The sequence below is a fragment of the Hippocampus comes genome, unplaced genomic scaffold (assembly GCF_001891065.2).
Source record: "Hippocampus comes isolate QL1 unplaced genomic scaffold, H_comes_QL1_v1.1 scaffold196, whole genome shotgun sequence".
NCBI lineage: Eukaryota > Metazoa > Chordata > Actinopteri > Syngnathiformes > Syngnathidae > Hippocampus > Hippocampus comes.
The window spans coordinates 498904-519019 of record NW_017806173.1 but is presented as its reverse complement, the minus strand read 5'-3'; the positions used below and the strand labels follow the sequence as shown (position 1 = coordinate 519019).

Genomic DNA, 20116 nt, shown 5'->3' with positions numbered 1-20116 from the left:
CTGGCCACACAAGAAGTGGGTTGTTCAACGAATCGGCACACAGAACAAGTGTAGCCACGTTATCGTCGTCAAGTCACACTCGAGGAATAATACAGGTTGTAGTTCAGCGCCAGTTTGACAAGTACTGGATCCGTTTTCGGTCCAACTTGGATTTGGGTGAAAAAGAATTTCGAGCCGAAAATAGCATGCGCTAATTCTTTCGTTGAAGTGTCGTGTCAGTGACCTAATTCGTCCGACGTTATTTCAAATATACGGACATCCATGCAATACCTACGGGGGGAAAAAAAAACGTATTGAAGCTAACGTAAAATCAATAGAGCGCTTAAACTCGTCCTCTATTTTTATCATCCCGCCACTGACTTCCCATTAATTCTGTTGTTCGACCCCCCCCCAACCCCTTTTCTGAGTGTAGACGGTTCAGTTGCATTCATTGGATTTGCCTCTCCCCTCCTATTATATCTGAGTGCCTCTCGCGTTCCCATTCTTTCCTCTTTTAGCTCAGCGCCAGGCTAGCATAGCCCAAACAGTTGGGCCGCAACCAAGACCAATAATTACTGCTTGTCAGAAAGAATTAATTGTCTCATTCCTCATAAAGACGTGTAAAAAATCACCATGTCATTAGGAACGCCGTCGCTCTCTGGAGGCGCTGGCGAAAAAAGCAAATTTCATTTTCGGGAAATTTCCCTTTGCGATAGATAAATAAGAGTTTAGCCGGCTGTCTGTGGGGGGGGGGGGGGGGCAGCGTATGTTCCTTATGGCGGCCCCGGCTTTAGGTAATGGCCGTCGTAACGTTTTGATGGGCTGACGATTGATAAGCGCCAACGCGGCCAAGCGCGCACGCCGTCCTAGCGGCCGGCAATTAAGATTCCGAGCGTTGCCATCACTTTGTAAATTGATTTTTTACTGCTTTATTTGTCAGCTCCCTGGTGTAAAAAACCCCTTTGTGCAATCTCATTTTCATCGCCTCCTGTCAGCCATCCGTCAAATATACACTCCCCGTTTTAACGACGCGCTCGTTTCCGTCTCGAAATGCGCCTCATCGCGCGGAGAGCTGAATGTTTCGATCGGCAAAACGAGACGGGTCAACGACATAAGCACCCAAAATCTGCTGTATTTGACGCAGGGGTACCTAATGTTTTGACCCATGCTGTGTTGCGTGACAGACGATAACAAGCTCGCCGTCATCGAATGAAGTCATGTGACATTACGGTTGTCTCAGTGGGCTTTGAACAGCAGCGGCGCTCGAGGAAACGTGACACACCGGCGAGCCAAAATCGAAGCGGGGAACTCCCGCGCGATGAAACAGGCGCACCCAAACGCCGCTCCATCGGGCGCCCCCCCCATCCCCCCTTTAATTCGACAGGGACTTTCCAGACAGCGCCCGGGTGTTTGAAATTTGACTGTGTCCTCCGCGTGCGTGCACGAGAATGATTGATACTTTGTCACAGACACCCTCTTGACTTCGATTGGTTGTTTTTCCTCGGGCCTGGTGGTTTCGTAAAAACCCAAATTAGAAAGTACAATATGGGGCCAGACTGTTTTTTGGGGGGGTTGATTTTTTTTTTTTCTTCACAGATCTTTTAACGTCCTATTTTCCGTGAAGTGGAGCGGAGCTTGGGAGAAATCTCTTTGACGTTATACACACATCATCTTGACCACTTATGTGTTCTGTTTGCTTTATTTATTTATTTATTTTTGTTTCGACTGCACAAAAAGCAGAGCTGGGTACGCTTTTTGACCTCTGACCACAACCCTACCAAAAAAAAAAAAAAAAAAGCTTATGCATCGTCGTCATGCCTTACACGCGCATTGTTGATCAATTCATTCATCAAACTGGGCTCTTGAACGAGTTATGAAGCGTTCCGTTTATGGATCATTTCATGGGATTTGTTCTCCTTTACCCGAGCGCCCTTTTCTGTTACGTTTGCACCAAGCAAGGCCCTCAGAGGGGCGAGATGGCTGAGTCTGGTCTTGAATTTTATTTTATTATTTTTTTTTAATACCCTTTCAGGGACAGCGGTCACAACAGTGGACAGTTTATCACGTTAATCGGTTACAGGGAGCATGAAAGGGTTAATGTTAGGAGTCTTTCAAAAAAACGACAATAGCTCCAGTCCGGTTTGATACTTGTGAAATCGACGACACACTTCAGACTGCGGCATCACTTCCTCGATTTTTCGACTGCTGTCATTTGGCTGTCCTCGCCGGTCCCAAAAAGTTCGACTTGGCTGCGTTTTTTTTTTTTTTCTTTTCCCCCACCGCTTCTATGCACAGACTGGATGTGCGATGTTAGCATGTGATTGGGATGCCAGAGTATCCAAATTAAAGTGAGGGGGGGGGGGGAGAAAACTGAGGTCACCCCCCCCTCCCGTGCTTTCTTCCTACGCATCACTCTGCCCTTCCCCCCGATTCTTCCGTCTATAAATACCGGGTGCATGAGAGACGACGCAAGTCCCTCCAAACAACGGTCGGACCAATGAGCACAGTGGCGTATTGTGCCAGCCGAGCCAAAACACACTTCCACGGCCATTACTCCCCATGGAAACAGCGTTGCCGCACACATGTGACGTCGACGTTGTTTGCCGCACAGCGGCTGCCTGAGACAATAAGCTATTTCAGGGCCAAATATACTGACAAAAATCCATTTTTCCACCCCGCTCAAAAAAAGAGCAGGAAACGGAGGGCGGGCGGGCGACCGGCGGGGAGGAAAGCCGAAATCAAATAAACAGCCGGCGCGCATCTCCCTTGTCTCTTAAGCTGGATTTATCTCCATATTTTGTCATCCTTCTAATTTATTCCCCCAACCTGCTTCCAATTGCCGTCTTGTTTTTTTTTTTGGTTTTTTTTTTGACAAAAACTCATATCGGCGGAGATTGCGTGGTATCGGCAAATGAATTGTGCGCGTTGTGAGGGGGTTACAGCTCCCGCTGTACTTTTTTTTTTGTAGATTATCCACTTGATACCAATTCATTTTCTCCCTCGCTTGTGCAAAGGAGGCGATGTAGGACAAAACACGCAGGGGCTGGAGAGAGGAGAGGAAGGGAGTGGGCTCATCATCTTTAGTTGCGATTACAACACTTGGCAAGCTCTGCCCTGCCTGTTTGTCTGCCTATTGCCTTACAAATGGATTAGTAAAACCCCCGTTCCGTTTGTGTGAGGCTTCTCTTGAGATTATGGCTGATTTACAAATAACGCAGATAAGATTCGGTGTCGTCGGCGATGTAATTTGGGGACAACCGCGCTTCCCGCTTTTTCCTCCCTATACACTCGCTAAAGCGGAATGTTCAGGCGCGAGATTTTACGTGTCGAGTCAATAAGGAAGTCTGCAACTTTTTGGAAGTCACTCGGCGGTTAATCCGCGGGAGGCCTGTTCCGTTCACTCATCCCCCCGTTTACATGGACTACAAAACAGGAACAAATAGAATCCGAGAGGCGGCGGAGGGGAGAGAGTGGAAAGTGGAAGCTAGCTTACAAATCCACTTATTGCGCCACAAAAAAACAACAACAAAAAAAAAAGGCTTTGATCTCAGGAAAAAGATCGGAAATTCTATAAAACTGTAGATTTTAAACAGGGTTCTTAATAGTTAGCCGTGGCTGCTTAGCTCTTCTGTTTGGATGTTTGTTGCCGGGGACCTTTCGTAACTGAAACGGCTCGCCAGTCAAACAACTCAAAATTCAAGGACAGTGTGTTATGAAAGGTAAAATAAAAAAACAGAGCATGTGGGTTGTATCGTTTCATAAGAGAATCATTGCTAGTAATGATGAGAATCAAATAAACCCCAAAAACTAGCTTGGGATAGCTTAGCATAACGTAGCATAGCTGGTATCGCAGTTTATTTCAATTCAGTCGAGAGTTGGTTGTTTGGTTGGTTCGGTGCCGTGTCGAATTGTGTCGTGTAGATTTGCGTGTAACATTTTTTTTTAAAGTATATTTTAGTTTAATTTAGCGTCGTTTAGTTTGGTGTAGTTTAGTGTAGCTCGATGTGATTTAGCTTTGTTTTGCGGAGCTGTAGTTTATAGAAATGGGTTCGGTGTCGTATTTGAATCACAATTCCACAAAACCGCGAAAAAAAAGTATCAAGCACGGAGGTCCTTCGAGTCGTATGGTTGAGAAGAATCAGACACTAAAAAAATAAATAAAATGTTTTAGGTAGAAAACTTCTCTAAAAAATTTCTCTCCGCGCTTCATTTTGACGCGTTATCGACGAGATGATTGGGGGTGAGAAATGTCTTAAAAAGTACCGAAAGCCTGGTCACTCGTTGCAACATTAGCACCATTGGAAAGAGCAAGAAGGCTTTTTGTTTTGTTTTGTTTACCGGTTGCGTGCACTGGTGGTGTGTATTTGTTCCTCCCCATCAGAGTACAGTGAAAAAAACTCCAACCCGAGCTTCCATTAAGCTCGACACAATAGCCTTCGCCCCTTAGAAACTCTTATGTGATGGAAATGTGTTTATGTTGCCGCAGCTCAATGTCTCCAGACTATCTCTTGATTGAAGAATGGCTGCTTTGAATGGACCTTCAGTTTCTTTTTTTCTTCTCTTTGCACAACGGCGAAATCAATGCGCTCCGTTTTCCCCTCGCAGCGCCACGGGCTTCTTATGATCAAACGCCGCATCACGTTCTGCCACGTTTGGTGCTGATGCGCGACACACAGTGGCGCTTTTGTCCTCTGATGATGCCATTCATTTGCACTTTGTTCGGGGCGTAATAAAGGATGCTATTTTTAAGTCTTTTTTTTTTTTTTTTCCTCTCATTGTAAGCATCGTTCTTCTTTGTCCGAATGCCATGTGACGCTTTTTTTTTTCATGGATTTGAGTCCATCCCTTTGAAATCTGCTTGAAACGGCCCGTTGAGATCCATTTAGCGCTTTGTAGAAATTAAGAACAAAAAAAAAGCACCAAATGGTGTTATCAGACATCTGGAATAATCTGGCTGAATATTTATTGGGAGGCCCTAACATCAGTGACTTCACACTGTTCAAAAGTTTCAAGTGGAAAATTCGGATTCCCGACAAACTGAAATCAGTGCAGGTTTTTTTTTTTTTTAACCACTCTCCGAAGCATCCACTGAATCGAGCTTTTTGCAAGGTGACCAAAATATCAAATGCTGATGGCTTCAAGTCTCTCTGAACGATATCCGAAACAAAAAAAAAGGGGATAGTGACTTTTGAGATGAGTCTGAAACGCAGACTAGGTTTTTTTTTGTGGCCTATTTATTTCCCCATCCACCAGAGAAGCAGATTATGAGCACAAATAGGAATTTAAATGTGCGCGTTTACAAGCTCGGCGTTTGATTGTGTGACAATCGACCGGAAAAGTGCGCTGAGGCATCGCACTGAGGCGTTGCACTCTTGGGATGCTTCGCAATTAACGTCAACGGACGCTGAAGTGAACGGATGATTGCCGTAGGTCGCGCAGGTACAGCAAAGCGCTAGCCGTTAGGCTGATTTCAAACCGACTGTCACGGCCAACTAATAAACTCGAAGGGGAGGCGGAGGGGCGTAACAGAATCAAAATAGAAATTAGTTTATGCAGGATGTACGAGCGCACACACGCGCTCACGCGCACGCATCGTGACCTCCAAGTGGCCATCTGAAAGAATCTGCCTCGGTGAAATGTGATTGGATTACTGTCGGGATACAATAGCGAAAGAGAGCAAGGTCTCGGCCTGGATGTTCACCAAGCAATTGTGTTCGCCCTCAAATCACCCGGGTCAAAAAAGCGCCAATGGAGACAGTAAGCAACGGCCATCAATTCCCTCAGATGAAAGCACTATGAAGCGCTGTAAAGCATCCGGCTTGTAAAATACAGCAGTCGAAAAAAAATTGCCACCATAAATAACAGCTTTTATGTGAAGTGTGTTAAAAAAAAAGGGGGGGTGGAAAAGTCTTATAGTTGTGGGACCGATACATTTTCATTAAATTGTAACATTTGAATTTGATCAAATATTGGAACGTAATGAAAACATTCAAACCACTCAACGTCAGCGTTATAAGTCAACGAATCGCTAATCACATGGTTTGGGTGTCTTGCCTACCAGTGGGCCAATTTTGCGGAAAACGTTCGAGAAACCGGCCTGTAACATTCTGTCAAGTCGCGAAATGTCCGGCCAGCAAGGCGACAATGTTCATATATATCTGCGCAGGCCCATGAGTATGAAATTAAGCTAGCTATGGAGGTGAATTGCTGTTAGCTAAGCTAGCTGTGGTGGTGAATTGCTGTTCGCTAAGCTAGCTGTGAAGGTGAGTTGCGGTTAGCTAAGCTAGCTCTGGAGGAGAGTTGTGATTAGCCTAGCTAGCTTTGGCTGTTCCGTTTGCCGCTAGTCTTAAAATATACACAATAGCAGTCTAGCAGTGAGGAATTAATGTCACATCCAGTCAAGCATGGGCATCAACTGTGTGATAACAAGAACTTTATTCACAGTCACGAAATGTCCGGCCAGCAAGGCGACAATGTTAACAAGAACTTTATTCATATCCCAACACGCATTAACATCTTGACAGGGTTTGTTTTACGACACTTTATTGCGATACAGCCTACGGCCGTACTATGTTACAAGCAAGTGGAAATATTTTCTCAAAAGTCAGACCATTAGCACAGTCACTAGCAACATCATAGCGCTTTGTGTTTTGACTACAATTTGCTACATTGTGAATATATTTTAGGTGTGTGTGTGTGTGTGTGTGTGTGTGTGTGTGTGTGTGTGTGTGTGTGTGTGTGTGTGTGTGTGTGTGTTTTATGCCGCAAAATGTCAAAACAAATCAAGAAGAAGCAGACATTTTTCCATCTGTGTACTAGTAAAGCTAATTCTAAAGCTACGGCACTTACGACACTGACAATAGGATGTGAAAATTGTTCCCCTTGTGCAGCAAATAACGGACATTTTATCATCTTTCGACTGTGTCTGCCTTCAATTGTGCCGAAAAAGAACAGAGGTGAACCAGTCTTGCTGTTAATTAGAACAGTAGACGCTTACGGTAGTTCTGCTAGCTGAGCTAGCCGCTCCAGACTTTCCATGAATGTGACAGTGTAGGCTTGCCTGTTGTTGTTTTTAAAATAAAATACCAAATAAAAACTTTCCATCGCTCAGTGCATCTTGTTAAGAGCTCAGATATATAAAAGTTTGAGTAAATCTGGCTTTTCTGTATTTTAAAACGAAAGCCATAAATGTCCCTGCCCTATTAAGTTTACTGGATATGAACCGCTGACGCGTTCTTAATAAATGTGAGTTTTTGTGAGGTTTGAAAGTGGAAAATATCGTTGCATTTCAACCGAAACACAAACCTAAGCGCTCCCCACCCTCTTATAATTGGGGGTGTCGCTCTCTCCAGTCAAACTCAATTAACAGTGACATTATTGTTGTTCCACCTGTATCAAAAGGCTTCCGTATCGTCTAATACTGACCCATTATGAAAGCTTGAATGCGAGCTTGTCTTCAAAATAGTCTCGTGTGGGCAAAAAGCACTATTCAATCCTTGCAATAATGCCACATTTATTCAGTGATTGACCTAATTAGACTGCGGCGGCTGACGCTTCATTCATTTCATGATAATGTTCACAACAATATGAACGCCCCCGGTGCGTATTATACGAAATAAAGGATTTTCGAACATTGGGCAGACAATGTGCCATTGGGTCCAAAAGGTGTCACCATGAACCACAGCTCAGTGGAACAAATACGCTCGACGATTGTACGATAGGCGACATTAGAGTATTATATTGTTTGTTACATGGACAAGGACACGTCTCGGTACCTTGACCTCTTCCTCGGCGCTGGCCAGTTGCTTTTCAAACCGAGAGCTCCTTTTAAATGATGTCGCTACTTTTCTTTGCCAAGTCTAAATCAACCCGGTAATTAGAATTATCGAAACAAGGACGAACGAGACCGCTTTCTATACGGTCTTTGTGAGGCCCGGAATGGGAGGCTCGCATTTCTAATAAATGTCAATAAGAACACCAGATATGCAGCTGCGAGACCTTGCGCAGGCCTTGAAACAAACACGCAACCATGTGACAAACTCACTTGACAAAAATCATACTCTCGTTATGGGCTCTCCAACAAAAGCAGGCAGCACGTGTTGGAAAATGTACCCTTTGGTTTACGTGCACGGAACAAGTTGGTCCACTTCCATCTTTTTGCCGTTCTTTTGACTCCTTCCTGTCTCGATGATGAAATCTGAGCATCTTATCCAGCGGTTCACCATATTCGTTTTTTGGACGGTTTGACAAACGAAAATTGATAAGGGAAAATTGACTTTTCAATGGCTTGTGTACAAATAGTTGATTCAATGGAGTGGTTGCTCATTCATCCAATATTTTGTGGGATGTCTTTTTCTGAAAAACGTTCTTGCTGCGTCTGAAACTAACAATAACAAATATTTCCTGGACTATTGCGCATGTGTAAACCAGTGTGGTGGTTGCTGTTGCCGTTTCCAAACGAAGCACTAGAGGTCCCCGTTGGATTAGACTTCGTTGTAGTGAATTTCGTCGCGAGGCAGGAGCAGAGAAAAAGATTTCGTATAACGCAGCAGGAGTTTTTTTCATTGTATGGGGGGCAGGAAAGTGGGAATGGTATTAATGCATGAAGATTTTTTCACACTAGGGGGTATTTTCGCCCATGTAGTTTTCGTTGTAGAGGAGTTTCACTGTACCTCCCCATGTTTACACATGAGCATATACGGGTGCAATCAGCTTCGAAGTGGCAAATAAATTGATTGTTCTCTAATCCACATGGTGGAATTCAGTGAGTTTGTGATGAAGTGCTGCCGCCGCGACTGAAAACCCAATCATTGCGGTTTATTTTTTGTTTTTTGGGTTTTTTTTTTTTTTGTGGCTTCCATGCATCAACAAGAAGCCAACTTCGAAACTGAGAAAAAAACGCAACATGTATTTTTGTTTTTAACCCTTTCATGCACCAATAACGATAATCTGCAACCTGATAACATGATAAACTGTCCACTGTAGTAACCGCTGGCCCTGAAACGGTTAAGTTTGGAAAAACTTTCAAATATAAACATTTCAGGCAACAATATTAGTGAGCACAACAAAGCAAGCAACTTAGATGTCGAAGTGGGGCTTCAATAAAACAGTCGGAACAGGTCGCCGCAAAGTGGGCGGGGTGATCCGTGGCTCATTTGCATAAGAGAGGAACGGCAGTTCCGTGGAGCTCTAATTGTGCGTTATCATTCTTAATCCTTGGGGTATTTCGACGCAAAGCCAGTGCGGCGAAATTTCCGCACGAGTGACGCCGTATGGGGGGGGGGTTGTTGTTTTCATCGTTAATAATCGGTCATTATTTGTGGTATTTTTTTTTGTACGGAGCGAGAGAAGTCTACTTTCCTTCCTTTCCTCAACAGTTTTACCATTAACACTGACTCGCCAATTAGTGTCTTCTCACCAGCCCACTTACACACACACACACACACACACACACACACACACACACGCACACGCACACACATGCACACGGTGACACCCCAGGGCCCCGCACAACCCAAACAGCATAATTAGACATCCCCTAAACAAAGCACACACTCTGTAATTACTCTGTAATGTTACATAGCACAGGGGACTAAACAAAGGCCATTTTCTCCCCGGATCAATCAAGGCGCGCACAAAATGCAACCGCACGCCATACACCCTCTTGTGGTCCCGCGCGTAACACCGTGTACGTTTCTATTGATTTCGCCGAGTATCGAAATTCCCGGTGGTTGTCACGTGTCTCCCGTGATGAGCGGCTGCATCATCTGGAAGCGTGGCACTTAAATGTCAGTGCTTGCCTTTGACCCTGAACTGGATGGCACATCAAAAAAAAAAATGCGGCACAACTCTCCATTTTCTTTTCGCGCGCACACACACACACACATAAGCAAAATACAATTTTCTCGTTGTGCCTCATGGCCTCTTCATCTCCAGAATGGAACATGACTAATTCCTCCAGACGGTGCGACAGCATAAACACAAGCACGGGGGCTCTTGTGTTGATCCAGTTCTTGACAGAACTATCCTCAAAACTCCATCCGATGTCGCCTCCCCACCCCCCCGCCCCCCTGCGATCTGACCTCCTCATCGCGACATGCGGCCCCGCCCCCTTCACACACACACACACAACACCCTCCCCCTCCCCCTTCTTCACGTTCTCTCCCTCCAACTCAGTGCGGATGTTTCTCAAAGTCCGGAGGCCAGTAAAATTAAATCTATGTTCAAGTAGTGTGAAATCACATTAGATCTTTATCAGGAGCCATTGTGCTTGCCTTGTAGGGGTTTATTTATTTGATGATGGGTGTTAATTTTTGTTGTTGTTATTGTTGTTGTTGTGTTCAGTGTCGCTGTAATGACTTCTGGAATGGATTTTCACCGCACAAATGAAAACCGTTTATCTGGTGTTCTGTTTCTGGGCTGAACGATTTTGAAAAAGAATCGAATGGTCATTTTCTTGGCGGTTCACTTCAAAGCCGGCAGATAGTTTGGCAAATCGTATAGGATTCTTGTTTATTGCCATTACAAGTTGAGTAACTAAAATGACACATCTTTGCCTTCAAGTCCGCGAGCAAGCGCGTAATGTGAAACGCTACAGACGGGCTAACGGATAGCATCAGTCTTCTGGGGTGGTATCCAATTAAGCAACAGATATTTGAACACCAACTGAGGGGCTACACAGGCAGACAGGTAATGTATCATGGGCACGTATTCTTTATCCTCTCCAAAGAACGACGACTATTACTGCGGCTTACCAAGGAGCTGAGCCCAATATTGTATCTGTATGCCGGTATGAAACAGTGCCCACGTTGCCAAGATGCGCACAACAGGAGCAGCACGTTGGTCGACCGGTTAGCATATCCGCCTCACAGTACAGAGGTCCAGGGTTCGATTCCGGGTCCGGCCTTCCTGTGTGGAGTTTGCATGTTATTCCCGTGCCTGCGTGGGTTTTCCCGGGGTACTCCGGTTTCTCCCCCACATTCCAAAAACAGGCTAATGGAACGCTCTAAATTATCCCTCGGTGCGATCCCTCAGCTTTTCCTCGGAATATCTACAAGGTTTTACCGCCGAAATGGATTTTGTGGGTTGAAGGGAAGGACACTTTTGACACCAAAAACACGAACTGTGCGTGTTGAGAAGATTTTATTTGCGTCGATATGAACACCTCATGCCATCCAGTCATCCCGAGCCACCCCTCGTCGAAACTCTGGCACCCGCTGTCAATTTTCATCGTTCTCACCACCGAATGCGGTCTGGCCAAAGAACCGCAAGCAGACAAAAGGACACACACACACACAAAAAAAAAAAAGAAATTATTGATTTGGTGTCAGCGTCAATTAGAAGCACGAAAGCACAGCGAGAGGTAGAGACTGAAAAGGGCTGAAAGAGAACCGTTAGTACAAAGCTAATGGAAAGGGAACAGCGGACTTATCTCAGGTCGACAAAAGAAGAGAAAATCTGATTTGAATGATGGCCGAGCATGAGTATGCCTGCCAAAATTCGCCTCTTCGCTATCACTGTCATGACAACTGGATGATGTCGCAAATCAAGAAAACATTTATTTTTATTATTTTTTTTTTTGCGAATGCGGCGCACGTCGGCGCTCGTCTTGTTGCTTGCCCCCGCTGGATTTCCGCGTGTGAGCTGTCACAGGCGCTCGCCGCCAGCCAAAGCCCTTCATGCATGCATTATAAAAAGGTCCACCTGAGCAAAATTGTGAGTGACAGATATTGAGGAAGGAAGGCGCTGTATTGATCCCCCCACTCCTCAGCGGTAGCAAAGAGAAGGGGGGGGGGGCTATGGATGAGTAAATAACCTGCGATGAAGAGACACGACATCTCGACGCACTCGGTAAAGACTGAAAGGACGCTTCAGAATCAAAAGATGTTTTTTTTTGGGGGGGGGGTGATAAAAGCCTCAAAGCAACCCCTCAAAGCCAAATAATCACATTGTATTGTCTCTTTATTGACCAAGCTCAAGTTTCTGGTTCAGTTTGTTTCAAGTCCCTAAACTACTGTACATCGACATGCGTAGGGGCTCTCGAAAACCGGACTTGCGCACCCCCTGCTCTTCTTGAAAACCAAATCAAACAATCCCAAATATTTGGCCAAATAGAGCAAGTGGAGCAGATCCAGTCCACTGTTTGCCATCCGACTTCAGCGTGAAATGACGAGTTGAGCGAGGAGAGTTGCACACGTGTTGGGAGGGCAGGGTGAGGATATTGTTATTTTTTTTCCACATGGGGGGGACATGATGTGTCACACATTGCAATTACACACACACGCGAACGCACAGTAAGACAAACACACACGCCGCGTGTCACTGCGCATTACCGCCTCCTTTCTGCGGGCGCCGCGTCCGGACAATGACAAGGCGGGCAGGAGCTGCGCCGTAATGAGAGCGAGCAGGGGCCTTCGCTCGCACGTATCCCGCACACGCACGCGCACACACAAACGCAACTCCCCCCCACCCCACGCGCGCGCGCCCGCCCGCAAACACAGAGGGCAGTCGGCTTCACTCCGTCCCCTAACCTCTCAATTACCCAGCAGGCTTTTAGTGCCACTCCGCTCCACTACAGCAAATTACCCAGGGCCCTGTCTCACTTAGAGACCTGTGACTGTCTGTGTGTTTGAGTGTGTCGGTGGTGGGTGCTTGACAGAGAGCAAGCGGGTGAGCGACTGTGTGTGTGTGTGTGTGTGTGTCTGTGTGTGTGTGTGTGTGTGTGTGTGTGTGTGTGTGTGTGTGTGTGTGTGTGTGTGTGTGTGTGTGTGTGGTGCTAAAGTGAACGGCTTTGAAACAGTGGCTGGAGCCCATCAGGAGTACATGAAAAGCGAATAAAAGTGGTTGAATGGAACCGCCATTACGCTAATACCTTTCCACAAGTACGAAACACACACACACACACACACACACACACACACACACACACACACACACACACACACACACACACACATACAGATAGTCATGAGTGGGCGGGGTCAGCACTGGTGTGTTCTGCTCCGTCAAATTTAACGTATGGCTTTGAGATTGGCTTGGAAGCGTCGTCTTAAACTGAATGAACGGATTTTGTACGGTAATGGCATCGGTGGGAATAAATATAATTTGACAGATTCCCAACAAAACGCATGCCATGCTACAAAACGGTTTCGTGAAAACAAATGCCGAGCCGGAAATAGAGTCTTGATGAGGCGCTCGTCCAATATCGTCACAGGGTGAGCAGTTTGAAACGAGAATAGGTGAATACGGTTGAGTATAAGGCATTGGGGAGATCAACCGATTCATTGACGGACGTTGAAAGCTTCAAGTCGACGAATCGCAAACGGTCTTTCAGGCGTCTCATCTTCATGCACGGTGTTCCAACGATATGCAACAATTATCTTCAGCGTGACGTAACATCTTTGACGGAACTGCCCAACGCAGTCGATAACTTTGGCCCCATTTTTTAAAAACCAGTTCCGACGATGTTGATTTTTCGAACGCATATTTGCGTTTTTAGAATTGACATTTTTAGGTTGCGCCTGTCTTCTATGACCTGTTTTGTGAAGCGCTTGGGTTGCTTTTTCAGTACGAACTGTGCTACGTACCGTATTTTCCGCACTAAAAGGCGCACTGGATTATTAGGCGCACCTTCAATGAATGGGCTATTTTTAAAATATTTTTCATATATTGCACGCACTGGACTAAAAGGTGCAATCTACAATGCATCCACTAGATGGAGACACAGCCCTTCATTTGACTCGAGAGGCATTCATGACCACCTCCAAAAAACGTAAATGAACGATTACCTCAATGAAACTACAAAAATTGAAAATACACTAATGCATCAAAACAGAAAATCACAAAATAAATTCTGTAGCCCCCCGACAGAATTTATTTTGGTATTTCTTTGAGTGTAGCTGCAACAGAACGATCAGATGTCAGTGAATTGTGGGAGACTGGACTGTCTCAGAAGTGTTTGTTATTTATTCCTTTGTTGTGGACTGTATTCACAAACGAGGAAATCACCAAATAAATTCCGTAGGGGGGCTATCGTATTTATTTTGTGATTTCCTCGCTTGATTTTCTGTTCTGATGCGTTCTTTTCCATTTTTGTAGTTTCAATGAAGGAATCGTTAATTTACGTTTTTCCGAGGCGGTCATGAACGCCTCTCGAGTCGAAGGAAGAAGAGAAGGCACGGAGACGGACAGACGTAACTGTATTGGTTGAGACTGTGAAAAACATTCATAAAAGTGAGCGTTTTAAAAAAACAACACCACAGCTCTCCTTTTTTCGGAGCTGCAACCAAAACTTATTTAATAAAGCAGCGACACAGTTCACTGGACCAACAGCAAGAAAAAGAGGGGGGCGAAGGCGTCTTATAATCAGGGCCGTCTTATATTCGGGCCAATACGGTAAATAAAATTGTTGATTCTTGGAGCTGTTAGCATCCCTTCCCGGGGTGGGCAAATCTATCCCTTTTTGACGGATTTCCTGCCGTATCGCACATGTCCCGACTAGATATGTGCTGCATGCAAACGTACGTTACCTGCATTGTCCACACGTGTAGTATGTAATGTGAGAGTGATAATTAAGCGGCACCTCTGCCCCGGCGCTGTGGTGACAGCCCGAGCGAGAGGCTGGAGGAGAGCGAGAGGATCAAAGCTGGGGTCTGTGGTTGGCAGTAGGGGGGGGCTCTGTGCTGAGATGAAACGCGGCGGCTTGCAAACTTTAAAGACTTCCTGCCATTAGCTTGGACCCTGACAATGCACCCCCGGAACACCCAAACACGCCGGCCGTGGAGACACCTCCACCTGGGCCGCATTACAGCGACAGAACGGAAGTGTCTTTAACTGTCCTTTAACTCACAAACGCGCACACCTGACAGAACCCCCCCTTTCCCCCCGGGCGCGATCCGACCGTCTCTCCGGGCAGTCGGCGCACGGAGGAAGCTCACCACGGGCTAACAAGGGAGGATCAAACGAGAACATTACCATGCTTCCCCTCTTCATCTCACTCCCTCTTCCTCACAAGCAATAAGAGGCCTGCCGGCTGCCCATCCTTGTGCTTGTTAAGCAGTGACAATAGGACGTGCCCTGAGCCAAGGAAATGAATTATTTACCCCCACTTCCACTCGAAGAAAAAAAAAAGCGTATGGGGGAAAAAAAAAACATTTTCTTGTTTTGCCATTGAACTCACGGCTCTTGTATTACACACACTCGCCTTGTTCTGTTGTGCAGCCTTAGATGTTAAACGCTCGGAATAATTCGGTTCTCGGCTGTCGGCGGGGATATTCGTCCTCGCCTGGCAGCCGCCGCACACGCACGAACCCAAGCGGGAAGTGTGCAGACTAGCAGAGGTGGCGCTCACCCCGGGTGTCCTGAAGGTGAAGTACAAAAAGAGTCTGGCAAAAGTACTGATTGAACTCTTGTCCTTCATTCAATAAGTAAAGACCAAGAAGCAAAAAAACAACAAGAAAGAATTAATTGATCACGTTTTGATGGGTCAGTGTCCATTGATTTTTGCCCTCCTTGACCACTAACAGGCAGAAGAATACAAACATGCAAAATACCCAAAGAATTTCACCACTAAGTAAATTGCACTCATATTACCGTATTTTCCGGATTATAAATCGTTCCAGAGTATAGGTCGCACAGGCCGTAAAAAAAACATATATAAGTCGCACTGGAGTATGAGTTGCATTTTTTTGGGGACATTACATGACAAAATCCCACACCGAGAACAGTCATGTTACAAGGATTTAAAATCGAAATAAAATCGAGAACAACAGGCTGAATAAGCGTACGAAATGCTAACGTTACATGACGCATCAACAACGAACAGAGAACGTGCCCGGTATGTTCACGTAACATCCGCCAACTCCGGAGGTGGACGATACGGCGCTCCCTCTTCTGCGTCGCTTACGTCAGACTCATCGTTGACTTACCAACACGGGCCTAGAGCGCTCTCTTGTGGTTTAATGTGAAAATAACATGTAAAATGATACTGTAATAATGTTTGAATAATTTCACACATAAGTCGCTCCAGAGTATAAATCGCCCCTGCGGCCAAACTATGGTTAAAAAAACTGAGATTTATAGTCCGGAAAATACGCGACTCATTTTTTTCCCAAAAAGGATAAAGAATATATGCCTGTGAGTTGACTGCAAAATTGATGGGAGTTATTTTAACCCTCGGTGTTGTTTTGCATCGGGTCTTAGCATGAAGTTAGCGGATTGCTGTAAATTGTGCTCAAATTAGACACACAATGTGTAAATTTTGGGGGGGCCCGGGGTGGGGGGGATCAAAAGACAATGAAAGAGTGATGTTTTGAAAGTATAGTAGGTGTCATGCTTGTCTGGCAAGCATGCGCCTCCTAATTAATCTCATTAGAGAGTGACAATTAAAATAGTCGTTGGACTTCATCTCCCATGACCCCGCGGCTCAATTTTGCTTTTTTCCTTTTTTGCTTCTGCTGCCCTTGCCTGAGAGCTGATACTTCCTCGCGTGCGGGCGAAGCAACTTCTTAGCACACTTCAATGTGCCCTTGGTGAAGTGGCCGCCGTAATTATTTCACCCCTCGTTCCCCAATCACGCTTTTTTTTTTCTTTTTTTTTTTTTTCCTTCCCCTCATCAGGATTCCTCATCGCGCTCATTCCTCTCGTCCGGTCTTCCTGCTCCTCCTCATTGTCTGCTTATCATTCGCTCTCCTCGGTGCTCTTCGGGGCCATAATGAGTAGCTTTGAAACAAGTGTTGGGATGTGGGGGGGGCGTATGGTCACCTTGATAATGACGACGGGCGCAGTGGTCTCGCCTGGGCTCACCCCAATCCTGTCTGAATGTCAATGTGAAGATACGCTTTTTTTTTTTTCCAATTTCTTCTATCAATACTTGGGGGGGTGGGGCTGGCATAGGGCAACACTGCGGGCCTTGTGTGGACCCCAGACAATCCATCCCTACTGGGGGGCAGTGAGTTGTGTTTCAAGGAAAGGGTGTGTGTGTGTGTGTGTGTGTGTGTGTGTGTGTGTGTGTGTGTGTGTGGAGGTCGGCGGGGGGGGGGGGGACATGAAAGCGCCTTCATTAGCCGAACCCAAAGACTCATATATTTCTCACAGGGCATAAAAGGCCATTGTAAAAACGCCCTCTGTTCCCTTTCAAACATAAAACGTGTCAGACGGCACAAAAGGATTCCAGTCGTCACAGAGAGCAAGGATCATTATTGAACAAGCCGGCGAGTGGCAAGAGAAGGAGGTGGAGGGTCGGGGGGGATGAGGGGGACCAAAGAGAGGAGATCACGATTAGAGGCCACGTCCGCCCCTGCTTTTGTAAAAAGCGACATTTTATCGTTTTTTTTTTTCCCTCAGATCGCTGTCAAAATTCATTTCCAGTTTTCGACTTTTATATCCGTGCGCACATGAGCCCCCAATTGATTTGTCAACACCAGTAGCTCCTCCGATACATTGTTTTCAATCGTAGTTTGATCGGAATGGTGAAAAATCGTATCGCCAATTTCCACGAAGCGAGGATTAGCCGTTCGTTGCCTCTGAGTGAAACGGGCCGAGTCTTTCGTTGAACTTCCACACCCTACTGGATCCCGTTGTCCTTGTTGCTGTTTCTTGTCCGGAAATAACATTGAACCTGAACATGTCTCTGAAAAACGATTTTTCCCTCTCAGACCCCGGTGGTCAAGTCGTTAGCGCGTCAACCTCACAGTGCAGAGGTACCGGGTTCGATTCCAGCTCCGGCCTGCCTGTATGGAGTTTGCACGTTCTCCCCGTCCTTGCGTGGGTTTTCTATGGGTATTCCGGTTTCTCCCACATTCGAAAAACATGCATGGCAGGCTGATTGGACACTCAAAATTGTCCCTAGGTCTGAGTGTGAGCGCGGATGGTTAATTGTCTCTGCGTTGCCTGCGATTAGCTTGTGAAGATAAAGCGGATCAGAAAATGGATGGATGGATGGATGGACCCCTCATATGATGTCACACTTGATCGTCCCAGATCCTCCAAGCGATTGTTTGCACAGTTTCAGAATAGATCCAAACAATATAAAGACCGATTCAAAAGTGGATAAAAACAATCGACCCACTCAGACAGCCCCTAAAGTCCTATCCCGTGTCTTGGAATCAAAAATGGGACAGCCACGTCGCTTGACGTCATGTCCCGTGAACCAGGAATTATCCAACCAATCACATTCCCTGATAGGAACCAAGAAGTGTCTGATCAATGACAATGAAACACTACTTGTAAATTACTTTGTTCATACCTCTGAGTGGCTAAAATTAAAAGCCACTGTTTTTTTGTTTGGGAGACAAAATGATGCCAAACAAGAGTTGGACACGTCCTGTATGTGCTGGTGAAATACATCCGCATCAATATTTTCAGGGTTTCTGCGTCAGGGCAGCACGAGTTTCTGTCTGACTTCCAATGTGTAGAAAACCGGAGTTACGGGAGCATATGCTGCTGAAAGCTCCTCTCCAGAGTCCTTGGGAAGATAATGACTGTGCAACACGTCTTTTTTCTCAACCTCGCAGGCCCCCGCGTGCTTTTGTGGCAGCCTCGAGCAAACAGAGCCCCCGACAATGCGGTCGGCTTTCCGGATTTCAATGCTGCGACGCTCCCGCCTGCTGCCGCCCGAATGAAGTGAATGTGACCCCGCGCCAGACTGGCAAAGGACCTCAATTACTGGTAGGTTGCCACAGTCAAAGGTGTCTCCATTTCACGCTAAGCAAACGGGCATTGTTCAGGTAGCAAACCGCCGCGCTCATATGGGAGGCCGTCCGTTATGAAACATAACAACGATTCAAAAAAGGAGGATATCGGCGCGGGGACTCCCCCACAAAAGCAGGCGGTTGAGACTGACCCCTGCTGTACGCTGCACAACGGACAATGATGTATCCCTTACAATGGCTCTTTATGCAGGGAGATACAAAAGCAATGAACTCCCGATTCAAACTTTTGTACTGCCTGGAATTAGTTTCGGCTTTTAAAGGCAAAAAGTCTGCAGCCCTGACCGGAACTAATTCGGTGACAAATATTATAGCGGAATGAAAATGCATAAAGATGATATGATAAAGGCAGTAAGAGAAGAGATGTTACAAGCCACCGGTTTTTATTGTCGAGATTTGAACGGCAAATGTGCACTGATGACTTCCTGGTGAACAGTTTTTACGGGCTCAGATCAAAATATGAGGTTTGTCTGAACAGTTCGAGAACTGGTGTCACATCAACAGACAATTAGCGGAGTTGATGAGTATGACACCAGACTTGATTAGAGTCAGAGATCTTCGGATATGTCTCGGAGAACAAAAGCCAGAGTCTGCGGTGGAAGACTCAGACCTTGACAAGGCCCAAAGAAAGCAAGACCGCCCACGGTCATGTCAAAGTGACCCTCGGACAACTGTACCAGAGTAGTTCCTGCACTTTCCAAACAAACCTACACAACTTTCGAGCTTGTGCTGTGCCCTGTGAAGAGTCAGAGATCTTGGAGTATGTCTCGGAGAACAAAAGCCAGAGTCTTCGGTGGAAGACTCAGGCCCTGCCAAGGCCCAAAATAAGCAAGACCGCCCACAGTAATGACTGTGCAACACGTCTTTTTTCTCAACCTCGCAGGCCCCCGCGTGCTTTTGTGGCAGCCTCGAGCAAACAGAGCCCCCGACAATGCGGTCGGCTTTCCGGATTTCAATGCTGCGACGCTCCCGCCTGCTGCCGCCCGAATGAAGTGAATGTGACCCCGCGCCAGACTGGCAAAGGACCTCAATTACTGGTAGGTTGCCACAGTCAAAGGTGTCTCCATTTCACGCTAAGCAAACGGGCATTGTTCAGGTAGCAAACCGCCGCGCTCATATGGGAGGCCGTCCGTTATGAAACATAACAACGATTCAAAAAAGGAGGATATCGGCGCGGGGACTCCCCCACAAAAGCAGGCGGTTGAGACTGACCCCTGCTGTACGCTGCACAACGGACAATGATGTATCCCTTACAATGGCTCTTTATGCAGGGAGATACAAAAGCAATGAACTCCCGATTCAAACTTTTGTACTGCCTGGAATTAGTTTCGGCTTTTAAAGGCAAAAAGTCTGCAGCCCTGACCGGAACTAATTCGGTGACAAATATTATAGCGGAATGAAAATGCATAAAGATGATATGATAAAGGCAG

At 46.1% G+C, this 20116-nt stretch overlaps 1 long non-coding RNA gene across 1 annotated transcript in view; it reads left to right on the top strand.

The window, feature by feature from the left end:
* Positions 1 to 18898, top strand: part of LOC109531830 (uncharacterized) — a 46153-nt gene extending 27255 nt beyond the window's left edge. Inside the window, exon 3 of the long non-coding RNA XR_002171255.1 lies at positions 18492 to 18898. This is a non-coding gene — a long non-coding RNA (uncharacterized LOC109531830). The remainder of the gene's footprint in view (positions 1 to 18491) is intronic.
* Positions 18899 to 20116: the final 1218 nt, after the last annotated feature.